Raw genomic sequence first — 15,331 nt, 5'->3', positions numbered from 1 at the left:
TTAACGTACAGACTTAACTACAGTCCGCAAACTAGGATTATTAAATAATATTAAAAGCTAAAGCATATTTTCAATATGCGGTTCCGACGAAAACGCATTTAAAAAAGTTGAATGTCATTTCTAGCCATAAAATCTTATCCGATCATTAACCTGCTGTACCTAGTCCATAAACCTTAGGTTTCTTGAAGAAACATAAGTACAGCCTTGGCTTCAATTCTTATGATTTTGACGAAGTCATTCGAACGTCATTCGGACCGATAAATACGCGCTTTATTACGGCGATCGACACAGATCGGGCATGTGATTTATTGCGTGTTTAACAGTATAATTTCCGAAGGACTCCGAATATTAAAAAATCGCTTTGCCTATATATTCTACACTATATCTAGATATAATTGATATCAAAAAGAAAATTCAATTCCGTAGATCCGACCCCCTTTATTTCACACAAAACCTTTTTAGAAACGAGGCGATGTCTGTCTGTCTGTCTGTCTGTCTTTTTTTTTTTCTTTGATTTTTTTGAGGAGGTGGAAATCTTCAGAAAACACTGGTCTGGGTACACCAGCGTGTGGGGTTTTTACCCACTAAAACCACCCCCGACTCCGTCCCTGCCCCGCGAAACCCCCATAAGGTATTACATCACGGGGCGGAGTCAGCTCACTCTAGCTTAATCCCATTTCTTCTATACGCGGCGCACGTGACCGCGTTTTTCTCCTTTTCTCTGCCTTTCGCAATTTATCTTGAATAGATGCGATCATGGAGTTGACCGCATCCCAATTCTCTTGATGTGCTAGCATTTTCGGCACCAGATTTTCTGGTACCAGCACCTCTCCTAGAGTCTGCTCTAGATTCCTCCTTTCTTCCACAAAACTCGGACAGTGGCAAAATACATGCTCTGGGTTCTCTGAGTATCCATCACAATTTGGGCAGTCGGGTGAGGTCTCCAATTTAAACCTGTAAAGGTATTAGAGATATCCTCCATGTTGCGTGAGAAACTGGGTGAGATTATAATTAATCTCACCGTGTCGTCTCTCCAACCACTCCTTGATGGCAGGAATGAGCTGTGAGTCCACTGACCCTTTCCCGAGCGTTCCCACCGCTCTAGCCTTTTATTTATGGATCCCACCCTCTCAGCGTTCTTCGTCTGCGATAAGGGAGAGATTGGCTTCGCATGGTATATATTCGTCATCTCATCTGCCAAGATGTCAATCGGCATCATTCCAGAGATGACGAATGCTGCATCATCTGAGACAGTCCTGAAGGCAGAGCATACCCTCAGAGCTGTCCTCTTGTAGATTGCACTCAGTTTGCTAGTGTTAACTGACATTCGCAACGTCTCGCTCCAAATTGGGGTCGCATAGAGCATGATTGAGGTCACCACCGTGGCAATAAGCAACCTATAGGTATGACTTGGCCCTCCCACGTTCGTCATCATCCTCGCCAGCGCCATGCTAGCAGTGGATGATTTATCACAAACATATTGTAAGTGTTGCCTATAGCTGAGCTTCCTGTCTATCACCACCCCCAAGTATTTGATGGTCGGCTTGGAAGTGATGATATAATCCCAGATTCTAATACAAGTATAATTTCTTTTCCGGCACTTAGTGATGAGGACCGCTTCTGTTTTTTCCCCCGCAAGTGTCAGACCAGAACTCTCTAGCCAACTTTTAACAAGCCTCGCTTGAGTATAACTCAGCATCTTCGAGATGCTTTGCGACAACAACCAGCGTTATGTCGTCAGCGTAACCCACCACTGTGGCTTCCCTCGCAAGGGAAAGATTAAGTACATCGTTGTACATGATATTCCACAGTAGTGGGCCCAACAACCAACAGCCTTGTGGGACACCCGCGACAACAAATTACTCGTGGGTCCGTCAACGGTATCATACCAGAGCCTTCTTTCAGTTAAATAACTATCGACGATAGCAGCGAGCTAGGCGGGAATACCAACCTTCGCAAGGGATTTCCGTATTAGATTCCCATTGGCGGAATTGAATGCATTTTTCAAACCCAGGGTTACTACCACGCAATATTTGCTCGTACTACCGTTTCCATGAATTGCATTTGCGACCAAGCCAGTAACCAATTTGATGGCATCAACGGTTGATTTGGCTTTACGGAACCCATGCTATCGATCTGAAAGGTCGCCTTCGCTTTCAACAACCGGGAGTAATCTATTATAGATTGCTTGCTCTAGCATTTTACCCACGGTGTCCAATAGACATTATGCTCGGTATGGTAAGATGGTTCACCTGGAGGTTTGCCAGGTTTAAGTAGAAATACCAACTTCTTCCGCTTCCATACCGCTGGAAATATCCCCTTGGACATGCACACTTCGAACAACTCAGCGAATATGTCCGGCCTGGATTTCACGGCAAGCTTAAGAGCCTTATTCGGTACTCCGTCCAGGCCCGGCGCTTTATTGTCTCCTATTCTACCGCAGATCCCCAGCAGTTCGTCTCTGGTGACTAGCGGGGTTGTCGTCACATTAGTGGTTGGAATGTGTCGATGCTCTCCTCTTGCTGGGGGAATAACCCCTGGATGATTTTCAGTAACAGGATAGGCCAAGTGATTTGCGGAGGTCAACGGCCTCTGAATCGTCCCATTAGGATTTTGTAGGCGGGGTTTACGTCCTTCTGAGGAGAGCTCCTTAAAGCATTTCCTCTTGCTTCGTGGAATTGCGAGTTTGAGGGTTTTGCGGGCTGCCCTTTAGGCGCGCTCTTTTGGCTCCTGATCGACTCTACCCACCGCCCTCTGAGTTGCTCTTCTGGCTCGGTAACAGCCTGTTCGAAGCCTTTCCAGCAGTAATTTGGTCTTCTACTGGGCAATGAGCACCTGAACACGTTGCATGCTTTGACGATGCATTGGGCCACATGGACGGCTCTTTCCGTAGAGGTGCCTGCTTTATCAGGTGTAACCACACCTCTATGAAGGTCTAATCATCCAAAACTTTTGTAGACCAGCCTGAAATCTTTCCCGGTTTCGGGCATGACGGGTCTTTACCCTGTGGCTGGACACATGTCTCAAAGAAGATTGCCTGGTTATTGCTGTGGATATAGCGTTCGCTGACGCATAAGGACATACCATGCGCCAGGGCAGAGCTGACAAAGGTCAGATCTCCAATCAAACCTGACCCCCTTGAAACTTGGTTTCATCAAATATAGTCATGGGGAGTATCAAAGGAAAGGTCTCGAGAAGAGAAAAATCATCAATAACTGCACGAATTTCTTGCTCGCTAAGGCGATTATGTTCGTGAACTATCTGATTGTAGTTACGCGGTATTTCTAGCAATTAAATTATTTGAAATAATAGGGAACTTGTTTTTCCTATTCGCTAGTGTTGATTTATTGGTCTTGCAAATACAAGTCTTCTTGTTAGCACTGATGAATGGAACAAGGGGTTCCCAAAATATCTGCGTTTGCAAGACCAATAAATCAATACTAGCGAATAGGAAAAACAAGTTTTTTATTATTTCGTGAACACACATAACACATTATATGCAAATATCAATAATCGGGGTAATACAGGGGAGTAGGGCGGCAATTCCTCAAACCCCCTCTTTAAGTTTAGGCAATAATAACCTTACCATTAAGTTTAACAAAAACATCCGAAAAGCCTCTTTTTGAAGCGAAATATTTTTAAAAGAGTGCTGCTACCATTACCAGTTTCCAACGGGTCTTTATCCTTCATACCGTTTTTGCCCCCTCCTTTTTCGGAAGCGAGGTTAGCACCTCTTATTGCAATTATGTTAAAATACGCCGCACCATAACCTTTTAAAGGGGGTGATCAGCTGCAATTTTTCAGCGAAGTTGGAAAGAAGAGACTCTTCGATGCCCTCTGTACACATTTTCTATTACCTCCGGGAATGGAATTGAAAATTAAACTTACCGTTTTTACCTGAAAATAGACTCACTTTGGGGCACTATAACTATTTAAGAAGGGAAGGGAATTGATAACTGCAATTTTGTGAGGTATTCCTCCTTCTCTCATATCCCATTAAAAATTCAAACTTGACCATGATAATGTAAAAAACACTTTGAGGGCGCCAGTCTTCATTAAGTTTGAAGGGGATCTCCTCAAGAGTTGCAAGTTCAATCTTTACGAATAAATGAATATTGAATGTGTTGTTTTGATGACAATTCTGAAAACTCAATTCCTTGCACGCAGAAAATACAAAAACGGTTTTCGCACCGACATTCCAAGAAGTCCGTATCTGTCAGGTTAGGATCGTTGCAAATTTTAATACCACCTCTCGAGAAATTCGCAGCTTGACCTTAATAGTGTAGATATAAAATTAAATTTCAGAGCGCTGCTTCGGAACTCGAACAAACTTGCTTTTCTCAATAACTTATAATATTCTCTCTAATCCATAGACGTACTGCAGGAACTACTTTTAAGTACTTCGTTATTATAAGCAGTTCATCCGATTAGTTTTCTTGGTGGTAGTACTGTATTCCCAAGAGGACCGAAACTGTTGTATGCACAATATATCTAGCGCTCAGCTCCATGACGATAAAAAACAGGCAAAATGATTGCGGGCGAGGACTATAATAATACTCTGCAGTATGGATGCACTCCACACGACCACGCTTGGTGCTGCTCCCGAAAGGCAGAGGGATATATGGATTATGCATGAGTTCACATTACCAACTTTTGTCGTGAATAAATTTCAAGTGATTTTTTGTATGGATCCGAAATAGCACTTCCTGGACAAGTAGGATTGTAGTAGACGATGTCATGGCATTGCAGTGGATGTAGAGAGTCATGTCGGCATGGAGATGCGCCCTGTGGAACTTTCAAAATTCAAAATCATATATGTTACGTTTGTATATGATTTTTTGCAATTGGAAGCAGAAATAGTACATTCAATGAATTATTTAAATAAAACATCGGCACTTATGGTGAGTAATGACACGGACAATACGGTAAAGTGAGGAGTTTAAATCTGAATTGTAATTGAAGGCTTCACCTTGGGTGGGAATGGTCGATGAAGCTATGAATTCATTAATGGCCTTCCCAATTAGATGGCATCGGCTATATTAACAGGGAATAAATAAAATTAATAAATTAAGTATTCAAAATGAAAATTGGAAGAAGTTCAATCATAAATTATATTTTGCTGTTATATTGGAGTTAGAATTTTATAACCGAAGGACACCAGGAATTGCACTCACTTTGAAACTGTAGTAAATCCAAACATCTTTCTTGACACCTCTTGAATGACTCTTGAATATTCGCTCATTATCACACCCAAAAGCAAACGAGAAGCAAAAACTTTCTATCAATATGCAACCTCGAAAGACTTTTTCGAGGACTTACGTAAGTAAGCACTTACAAAGAAAAAATACAAAACTTTTCCCTCAGCACAAAGGAAACTTGATCAGAACAGAAGTAAAGAACACTCAGCACTTCAACCATATTATTTTTCTTGCGAAGTCCGCCACACTCATTAACGCCAAAAGCGTAATACAAAATATACAAGAGGCCCTCAAATGACCTCGACGAGATATCCATCCATCCTTCTTTGCATTGGCGAATTTTCTTATCTCTCATTGCGGTTAGTCTTATTTCAAATTAAAGCATTCCATAATGAATTCAGGATTCATTCGGAAACTTCTAATCACTTTCTATTTCATTCTACATTTCCACTGCTCCTAATCTCTTTTGCCCTTATATAATCTGGTCTGATGAAGCTCTAGTGATTATTAGGGTTATTAAGTAAGTCGACAAGAAGTAGGGGAGGTAATTTTTTTGGTTTAGTTTTCGTAGACTTAATCCTGCCTTCTTCACAATAAGAAAACGTTACTGATGATGGTACCCGAATCCATTTGAGATCTGAGTCGAATCGAATATGCGTACAGGTTCGATACACATGCAGACATGATAAATTGTTTGGTTCAGGTGAGAATAGGGTAATGATAATTAATTGTTAAATTTTCAAATGGAAGCTGAACTCTTATTGAAGATGAGGGAGAGAGATGAAAGTTATGGGTCTAATCAATTTGGATTCGTTGTTATAAACCACAAACACAGAGCGTGATCTATTATAGAAGCTATGCCCAACACTTTACGATATAAATAATCAGTTATAATCCCGCCATGTTCTTTTTATTGTGTCCAGGTGGCTCAGTGGTTAAAGCGCTAGGCTATCGTATGGAAGGACGTAATTCAAATCTCACTGGTGGCAGGGTAGTCGGATTTGTATCGTGAATGAAATGCCCTAACACACTTTAAGGCACAGATCCAATAGAATTGTCGCGCCAACGATTATTATTATTATTATGCTATTTATATAGTATGCTGCTCCCACGCCCAGAAAAAGGAGAAGGGTTTGAAGCAACCTACTTTGTACCAACTTTAGTTAGATAGAAATAAAATACTGAAATCATAGTTGGAGTTACACTACTATGCTACATCTTTTTGTGTAAGCGCAAAACCTTATTAAAATCGGTTTACTGTCTGTTTGTCTGTCTGTCCATCCGTCTGTCTGTCTGTCCGTCTGTCTCTCTGTCTGTCCGTCACACGCATTTTTCTCGTAGACGGTTATAGCGATTGACACCAAATTTGGTAGAAATGTGGGAACTTACACATACAGTGAGTTACATCCTTTTACGTTGAATTTAAGGGGGGGTCTCCATATATGCAAAAGGGGGTTGTAAAATTTTTTCTCATCAAATATAGTCATGTGGGGTATCAAATGTCTCGGTTATTACTTTTCGAAGCTGATCTCAGTTTTGACATTTGCTAGAAAGGTGGGGAGTGCGGGGGGTTGAAAGTGGCTATTCTCAAAAACTACTCAACCGAAAAATCTGAAAAAAAATTAACAGGCTGCCACTATATGGTGCCTGGGCTCCTAAGTGCCTTCCATACCGATATCTGTTCAAATAAAGTTAATAATAGTAAATTACTATAATTTTTTGTGACTGGCTGAAAACTCCCCCCCCCCCCCCCCCCCCCCTTAAGTTCATCCTAACACCATGCAGTAATGTAGGCTATAATATAGAGCATGATCTTACCAAATTTGGTGCAAATCGCACTATTACTAACAAAGTTATAATACGTCAAAGTAGTTGCTTCTTTGAAAATTTAAGACTATGAATGTGAATATCACCCGAAATAATCACATAATATATGGATATATTACGTGCTACGTACTAAGAAACAAAATCTTTCGTATCTGAAGCGTCCAGCTTCCGGTTTCCCGACTTGTTTGAAAATTTTTCATTTATGTTTTAGAAATAGGTCACAATAATATATAGATTGGAAAAATGATCAAAAAAAAGCAATCTTGTAAACTAACAAAAATGACTTAAATCTAATGGCCTCTGTGGGCTCTCAAAATTTTTGGATAACGATTTATAGACAGAGAAGAGAAACAGTAAGAAATAAAAATCTAATTTTGCAATAAGTTGTCGGGAAATGGTCAAAATAACCGACAGAATTATCTTGGCCTTCTAATTTAAATTATTGTTCTCAAAACTATTATTATTAAAACTATTTACTTTTCGCTTTATATATTTTTTTCTTTTTTTTGCAATAACATCCATAGGAAGAAAAATTAATAGTAATAGTTGCAATATTAACAAACAGACAAAGAATAATAACATATGTATGTATAAGTTACAACTGGAGGCAAAAACAGCCCCCCTTTAATATGTACATATTTACAAATCCCCACTAAGAAACAAATAGCAGAACTGAGCACGGCCGCCGCTAGCCAGGCCAGGATTTCTCTTTTTCATCCCGCTTAATATCAATTGCTCTCTGAAGTATCTCCAGTCGAATTCCGGAGCTCTCACAGTCAAGTTCAGAGGTATTCTGGCCCGCCTATGTACATATATGATACATAACCGGATTACTGGCAGAATCAAGAATTAGACTATTGGATTCCTGTCAAGATTCACGAACGCTTCGGGAGGAATGAAGACTGTCGTGAGAGTTTTCTCTAAATACCCATCATTTGGGAAGAACGGCTGCGAAACCCAAGGTTTCTTGCCATGTAAAACAGATCGCCCTATATGACTCCGAATCAATCTGATGATAATTGTGTCGATACTCGGCACAGCAGCAGCTGCATACATCACCTTATTAATTAAATAATGCTCAAAGTTTGACGAAACAGCCCTATTAAGCTCCGTGCAAACACGCAGACATATCCTTCCAAAGATCCTTATCATCTCTATTTGGCTAGCACTCAAACCAGATAAGACACCCGTAGGTAAGCAACGGTCTAACCAAAGTAAGAAAGCAAATAATCTTAACCTTCCGGCTAAGCTGCGGAGCATATGTTAAAAGAGTCTTCGAAGAGACATGAATGCCTTACGAAGACTTTGAAGACGCTCGTCATGACGCACACCCAGATATCTAACGCACTTCTTGGGAGGAATGCGTTCAGAACTGTCTTACAATAATCCCTCCCTCTTGACATGCCCGGTAAAGGCTTTCAATAACAAAACCGCAAACACCTTGTTGATGTTAGGCAGCGAACTGATTGGGCGGTAGCTCTTAGTACTTGATAAATTCTTCCCTCTCTTTAAGATCGGGAACACTCGGACTTTTTTCCGTTGTCCTGAAAAGAAGGAATTGTTCAATAAATGATTGAATGCAATGCAATGCAATAATTGCGAATGGCAATATCTGGTAAATGCCTGAGGACCACGTTGGGAATGCCATCCATACCGGATGATTTCTTATTGTTTACCCTTCTAAATATGGTGGTTTATTCTCCACATCAGACAAAGTAATCAAGCAGATAATCACTCGGTATGAGATCAGCCTGCAACGCAGAGCTAAACTGGAGAATTCTAGTGCCGTTCAGGCTATATTTGAGATTGTGGGCATCTCATTCTACAATTTCCGAAAGCCGCGTTGTCTATAAGTCCGTTCTCCAGTTTGAGAAGGTACTGAAGTATTTCCTCGTTGTTCAAGTTCCTGTCACCTGGCGCAATTGTACTATCGTTTTCCCCATCGAGAGGTGAGCATTCCTCTCGATATCTCCGAATAAACTTCTCTTAGAATTCCTTCCAATCTGTTTGTTTAAAGCTCAGCCTGTGGACGCCACTGTCCATCGGCAGAAGGCGAACTCTTCGTCCATCAAACAAAACTTCAGAATAGCGTTATGGTCCGTAGTTTTCGTTGAGGATTCCTAAAATTAAAATTCAAGCGCGCGTCAGCAATGAACAAATCCAGGTAGGAATTTTCCATGGGCCAGGTTGGACTCTCTGACCCATACAATTCGCTTTTACACTCTATCTGGTATTTCTCTATCCAAGATTTGAGGAATACCCCCCTGGGATTGTTTGTAGCATTTAGCCATGAGGTTTCCTTAGCATTCAAGTCGCCGACTATGATATAATAATTATGCAGTCTGTTCAATTCGAGTATCGTAAACAAAGAATGGAATTCCTCCTTGAACTTGGCTCGATTGTTTTCCACTGCATAGACTGACAGAATGTGTCAATTCCCTCCTCTAGGCAGTGAAAATAGAATACAAGAGACTTCGATACATTCAAACGTTTCAGGACTATTAATATGCCTGAAACGATAATTTCGACCTACAAGTATTCCGGTGCCACCTCCTCCATCACAATTTCGTCTATCGTTCCTCACGAATTTAAAATCTTTGAAGGTTATCGGATGCCTCGGACTGAGGTGGGTTTCTGAAATCAAAACAATATTAGGCTGTTGCCTGGCAGTGAAGTCAAGGAGCTCCGCTCTTCGGTGAATTTCTACGATGGAATTCACATTAATCGCGATGATCCGGAAACCATCCAGTGGTACCGCTGTGATTGCAGACCTAGCAGCGGGCATGCTGTTTGTGTAAATATTCTATTATACTATTTATTTTTGTATTGTGTACGTGTAGTGTATGCGGCATGTTTTCACACATGGTTAATATTTTACTGAGGATGGTGTTCATCCCGTCACTTGCATCTTGTTGGGGCTTCTTAGCTCAGCCTTGTCCGACTACTTTGCAAACGGAATCCCCGGGACAACTAGTGCCGAAGGGACAGTATCGTTCAACGCCGCTGACACTTTCGTCCTTTGGACCGATCTTGGCGTCTGCTACCGGATATCCTAAAGATTGTTTCCTTGCCCTCTGCTTCAGTCAGCGAACATTCGCAAGGTCATTTAACAGATTACTGACGAGTGGCCATAGCGCTGGCATCTTCGGCACTGGACTATTTCGCCCCTCAGCAGGCGCTCAAAACAAATGGCCTGGTAATTAAGCGACCTGATGCCTGCTGCTTCCCCGGCTCTCCGGGCTTATCTGCACGAGGAAGTGCGACAGAATTTGTATTTCTAAATGAATCTCCTCGTACTAAAACGTGACACTGAGAAGAACTTCACCTCAGTTCCCATCTTCCGGAGTATTTTGAGCACCTCATTGGGCTCTTCCTCAGCATCCAAGCCTTTCAGAAGGAAGGTTTACACCTTCTCTTCCTTTCGAGTGTATATGAAGTGAGGAGCATTCACTCGCTCGAGGCCTTCCCGTGCTTTCTTGTAATCCACTTTTTTTTACATTTGATTTGGGTTCTCTCCGCCCCCGTCTTTTTAACAACAAAATTCGAGAGCCCCGCGTTCCCATTAAGTAGAGTGGCTAGATCGCTACCATCTAATTCATATACGTTAATCTGGGCACCCTTTCCCCATTTTCTTTATTTCAGGTACTACTTGTGGCCCCGTTGGACCATTTTCTAAATTTTTCAGTCCAACTTGGGATATTCTTTTCATCAGTTAACATTTTTTCTTAGTTTTTGTTTTTCTTCAGTATGCTTAGCACCCTCTTCTGCGACATTTTAATCGCCACCGTTGTCACTGTCTCTCGTACCGTCCAGCTTATGGTTTCATATATACTCCATACGGACAGATTCGCTGCCGAGAACTTATTCGTCCTCAAGGCAGCCCGGCTCCTCCATGGCTGCACAGGTATGCCAAGAAAGCGTGACTTTTTTCCTGGCTTTCTTTGGAGAAGGTGGGTCCGCCTCCACAGCTATTAGCTCATCCGCAAGCTTTCCGTTTTTCATTATCAATAATGACATTTGGTTTTTGAGATCTTCAAGGGTCCTCGACAGCTCGCCATTTCTTCCTTCAAGGTTGGCTATCCTTACTTTGGCTCTTTTGAGGTCTGGGCCCTCCTCGTTCCGGACTCCACGACCAATCCGAGTGCTCCTAGGCCTTATGGTGGGGGGTCGGTCTAGTCACCACCCGTCGGCAGCTCGCCGCTCATTCCCATCAACAACACACAAGTACAAAAAAACGAATTTTTTGACAACATTTTTCGGTGAAAGAGTAACTTAAATAGCAAATCAAAAGTAAGCTAGTTTAAACTAAGTTTTAAATTAAATTTTATTAATTATGTAACATAAGAATCTTTTTATATTATTGATAAAATTTTATTTACTTTAATTCAAATTTTAAATTATTTTTATCAATAATATTAATTTATGGACACCACTATGCTACATGCTGTCTAATCTTCCTTGGTGGCAGGTCTTGCGGCAGGTGGAGCAAAAAAAGGCATTCAATGGCCCTAAAAACAGATTGCGTTGAATAACAGGCTTCCAGAAGTGGGGGGAGTGCATCTGAGTCGAGGCAAGGCGGGCCTGAGTGCCGTCGAAAAATGGGAAATGGTTCTTCATGCATAGACAGCGTAAGGACCTAAGACAGCGAAACCAATCCGTCCTCGTACGCTAAATATTGGTACTGCCACTGAAAAGACAGAGAAACTTGCAGAAACCTTTTGGAAGAGACAGACACTATACAAGAAAATAGATGGTGCTGTACCGGAACCTACAACATAGAACGCGAACACGGTCAAGTTGGTTATAAAATTTTTTAATTTGGAAACTCACACGCTCAATTTCGTGGCAGCTTTGCAATCTCTGAGGGTTCTCGTGATGTGATTAAGGAAGTCGATCGATTTGACGAAATTTCAATTCGATAGCGCTACAGCCCAAATCGGGGCCTCACCGGCCGGATTCAATTATCTTCATCCAAAGACCGCGTCCTCCAATTAAAAAATCTTAGAATTGATCTGCAATCTGCATTCAGTGACGTTCAGCACTCGTTTCAGAATCCTTCCCACGTGCCTTCCTTTTGATGTGGCCAGCCTATTATGATTTCCAGATTTTGACTATTGTCGATGTTGGTAGGTCGTCAAATAATTCTTACAATTCATAATTGTATCTGATCCGCCAGGCATGTCCTTCCTTTACGGCTCCAAAAACCTTTCGGAGGATTTTTCTCTCGAAGATGTCGATCTGCATGGGACGAATTAATATCTTGCATATGCGTAGTTCATTACGTCTGTGTACTTTTCTTGATCTCATTATGGGGAGGAATGCATAAAATACTTTATGAGCAGTAGTAATCCGCCTTTCGATTTCGTGTATTTTGTTTCCGTCCTTCAAGAGTAAGGCTCCTCGGTAGACAAATTGCTCCACTTATTCGAAATTATGCTCGCCCATTGCAATATTCTGCATATTAGCAGCCACACCTTGAACCTAAACTGTGTCATCAACTGGGAAAATAACAAAGCTGTCTCGATTTTTCCTTAATTTGTATGGAGCGAAGCAGGGCGTCTAGCCGACTGCAACAACAAAACTGCCACAAGGTCCACTTGTATTTCGCTTAGCCACAAATAAGCGCTAGAAATGCTTTTAATAATTTACGGCATGAGCACGCATAGCAAAAATAAAAACTTTTAAGGAATATTGAAAAACTGTTAAAAATTTTTTTTGTTTATACGTGGGTGTCGAGATCATCAACGACGCAACAACCGGTATTCGGTCTAGGTCTGCCTTAATAAGGAACTCCAGACATCCCGGTTTTGCGCCGAGATGCACCAATTCGATAAAAGCTGTCTGCCGACCTGACCTACGGCATCGTTCTATCTCAGGCAGGGTCTGCCTCCCCTTCTTTTTCTACTATAGATATTGCCCTTTTAGACTTTTTGGGTGGGATCATCCTCATCCATAAGAATTAAGTGACCCGCCCACCGTAACCTATTGAACCGGATTTTATTCACAGCCAGACGGTCGTGGTATCGCTTCTAGATTTCGTCGTTATGTAAGCTACGGAATCGTCCATCCTCATATAGGCGGCCAAAAAATCCTTCGGAGGATTCTTTTCTCGAACGCGGCCAAGAATTCGCAATTTTTCTTGAGGACTGATAAGATCATAGTCTTGTACACTAAGAGCTATGACCCCCTGGTGAGACGTTTCCAGCAAAACAGTTTTTGTAAGCTGAAATAGACTCTGTTGGATGCTAATAACCGTGCGCGGTTTTCACCGTCATAGCGGTTATCAGTTGTAATTTTCGACCCTAGATAGGAGAAATTATCAACTGTCTTAAAGTTGTATTCTCCTATCTTTACTGTTCCAATTTTACCAGTGCGAATCGATATTGTTGGTTGGTTGGTTTTTGGTGCTGACGTCATAGGTGGGCTTCAAGTCAATAAAAAGAGGATGCAACCGATGTCCATATTCCAACAGTTTTTCCATTGCTTGCCCCAGAGACAAAATCTGATCTATTGCTAATTTGCCTGCCAGGAGTGAAGCCAATGATGGTATGGACGTATGGGGCTATCCGACCTAACAAGATAGCGGAGAATACCAATCTCCGCAACGTGCTCTATATCATGGCAATCCCTTTTTATATATGAGACCGTCAGGCATTAGTTCGCTGTCCCACACCTTGAGCATAATTTAATTAACCGCGTTGTAATTGGTTGCCTCCATATTTAACCAATTCGGCTGCAATTCCATCGGCTCTGACTTATCATTTTTATTCTGATGAATTGCACGGATTGTTTCTTCTATACTTGGTAGTGACACTATTTATCCATCGTCTTCAGTTGGTGGGACCTCCAACTCTACCCATTGCTTCAATATGCCCATTCTGCCGGAAATCGGATTTCCCCCTTTGCCTTAGCTGGGCGAGTATCGTATGTAACTGCTGACTTGTTGGTAAAACTTCCGGGGCTGATGCGGTTGCATCCTATGTTTTTCGAGTTCACAGACCTGTTGGTTCTCCCAGGCTTCCTTTTCCCATCTGTGTAGCCGTGCGAATGCAACATTACTCGGCATACAGTATTCTTCCGTTCCGTTGCTGGCTTACATTCATCGTCGAACGTTTTGCGGCTGGAGCCAAGTATGTTTGTGGCCGTATTTATGATAACGCTCTTCATCATTTATTGATGCTTCATCTCCAGGATCTCTGTTTATTGTGGTTATTGTGGAATCCATTTCCCCTTTATAGTTATTACGGAGGGCTGTGATGTGGATGGCTTCAGCGTTAACTCTCACCTGATTGTCAGAGGGGATTCTGAGCGGTGTTGTGATGCGAGCTCGGAGCGCCTTACAAAACAAGATAGTGATCCGAATCTATATTAGCGCCGCTATATATTCTGACATTTCTCAAAGGTGAGAGGTGGCGGCGTTCGATCAACAAGTGGTCAATTAGGTTGAAAGTCGAGGATATATTGGTACAATTTGTCATATTTTTAGGCTGGGGGGAATCGCCTTCATCTTTCTCCTTCTGCAACTTTTCGTTAAGAAAGTCCTCCCAGCGGTCACCATGTCGAGGTGGAGATAGGGATTGGTAGCAAAGCTGCTGGTATTGGTTCAGCAGGTGATTCATTGATTTTATGCTCCATCGTGGATACCAATCGACGTTTCGCCCTGGTAGTTATACTACCTGGTGATCACGGTTTCGTGTGCACCACCATAAAAAAGCGTGCAGTATGTCAATGACTGTGGAAGGACTACTTAATTGGAAGTCTTTGTATTCACTCTCTCTTCTAAATTAAATTAGATGTTTTTAGTTCCGTATACATTACTCAGTAGCTATTAGTGATGAATAAGAAATCTCTTAATACCTGTCCTTTTTGTAAAGAATCATAGGATTAATTTACTCTCAATTAGCTAATTCGGCAAAGAGTTTATTTGTGGCACTACTATGACGCAAGCACACAATAATCAGAAAACCAACCTGAGATGGATTAACTTCAACAAAGGAAATTCTCATTTTTGGAACGAAAACTGCGCAACCTTGGTCAGCAATGCGTTTTCAACGTCAATTATTTCCATAGCCTATTATCAACAAAGCTTCTGACCAGTACAAGATTATGCTATGATCTGATTCCAATAACTCATTGAAATGCCACTTGACCACGTAAATATCTTAAGAACTTTCTAAGCCAATTATGAAAATTCCCGAGCAATAATTCAGTGTGACCCAAATATATCCTGTCGAAATGTCATTGACTCGACATTAGCTTTCAGCAGATAGATTTTAACTACAAAATGATACAAACAGCACATAGGC

This window comes from Hermetia illucens, chromosome 3, assembly GCF_905115235.1.
Source record: "Hermetia illucens chromosome 3, iHerIll2.2.curated.20191125, whole genome shotgun sequence".
Lineage (NCBI taxonomy): Eukaryota > Metazoa > Arthropoda > Insecta > Diptera > Stratiomyidae > Hermetia > Hermetia illucens.
This window is presented reverse-complemented; position numbering follows the sequence as displayed.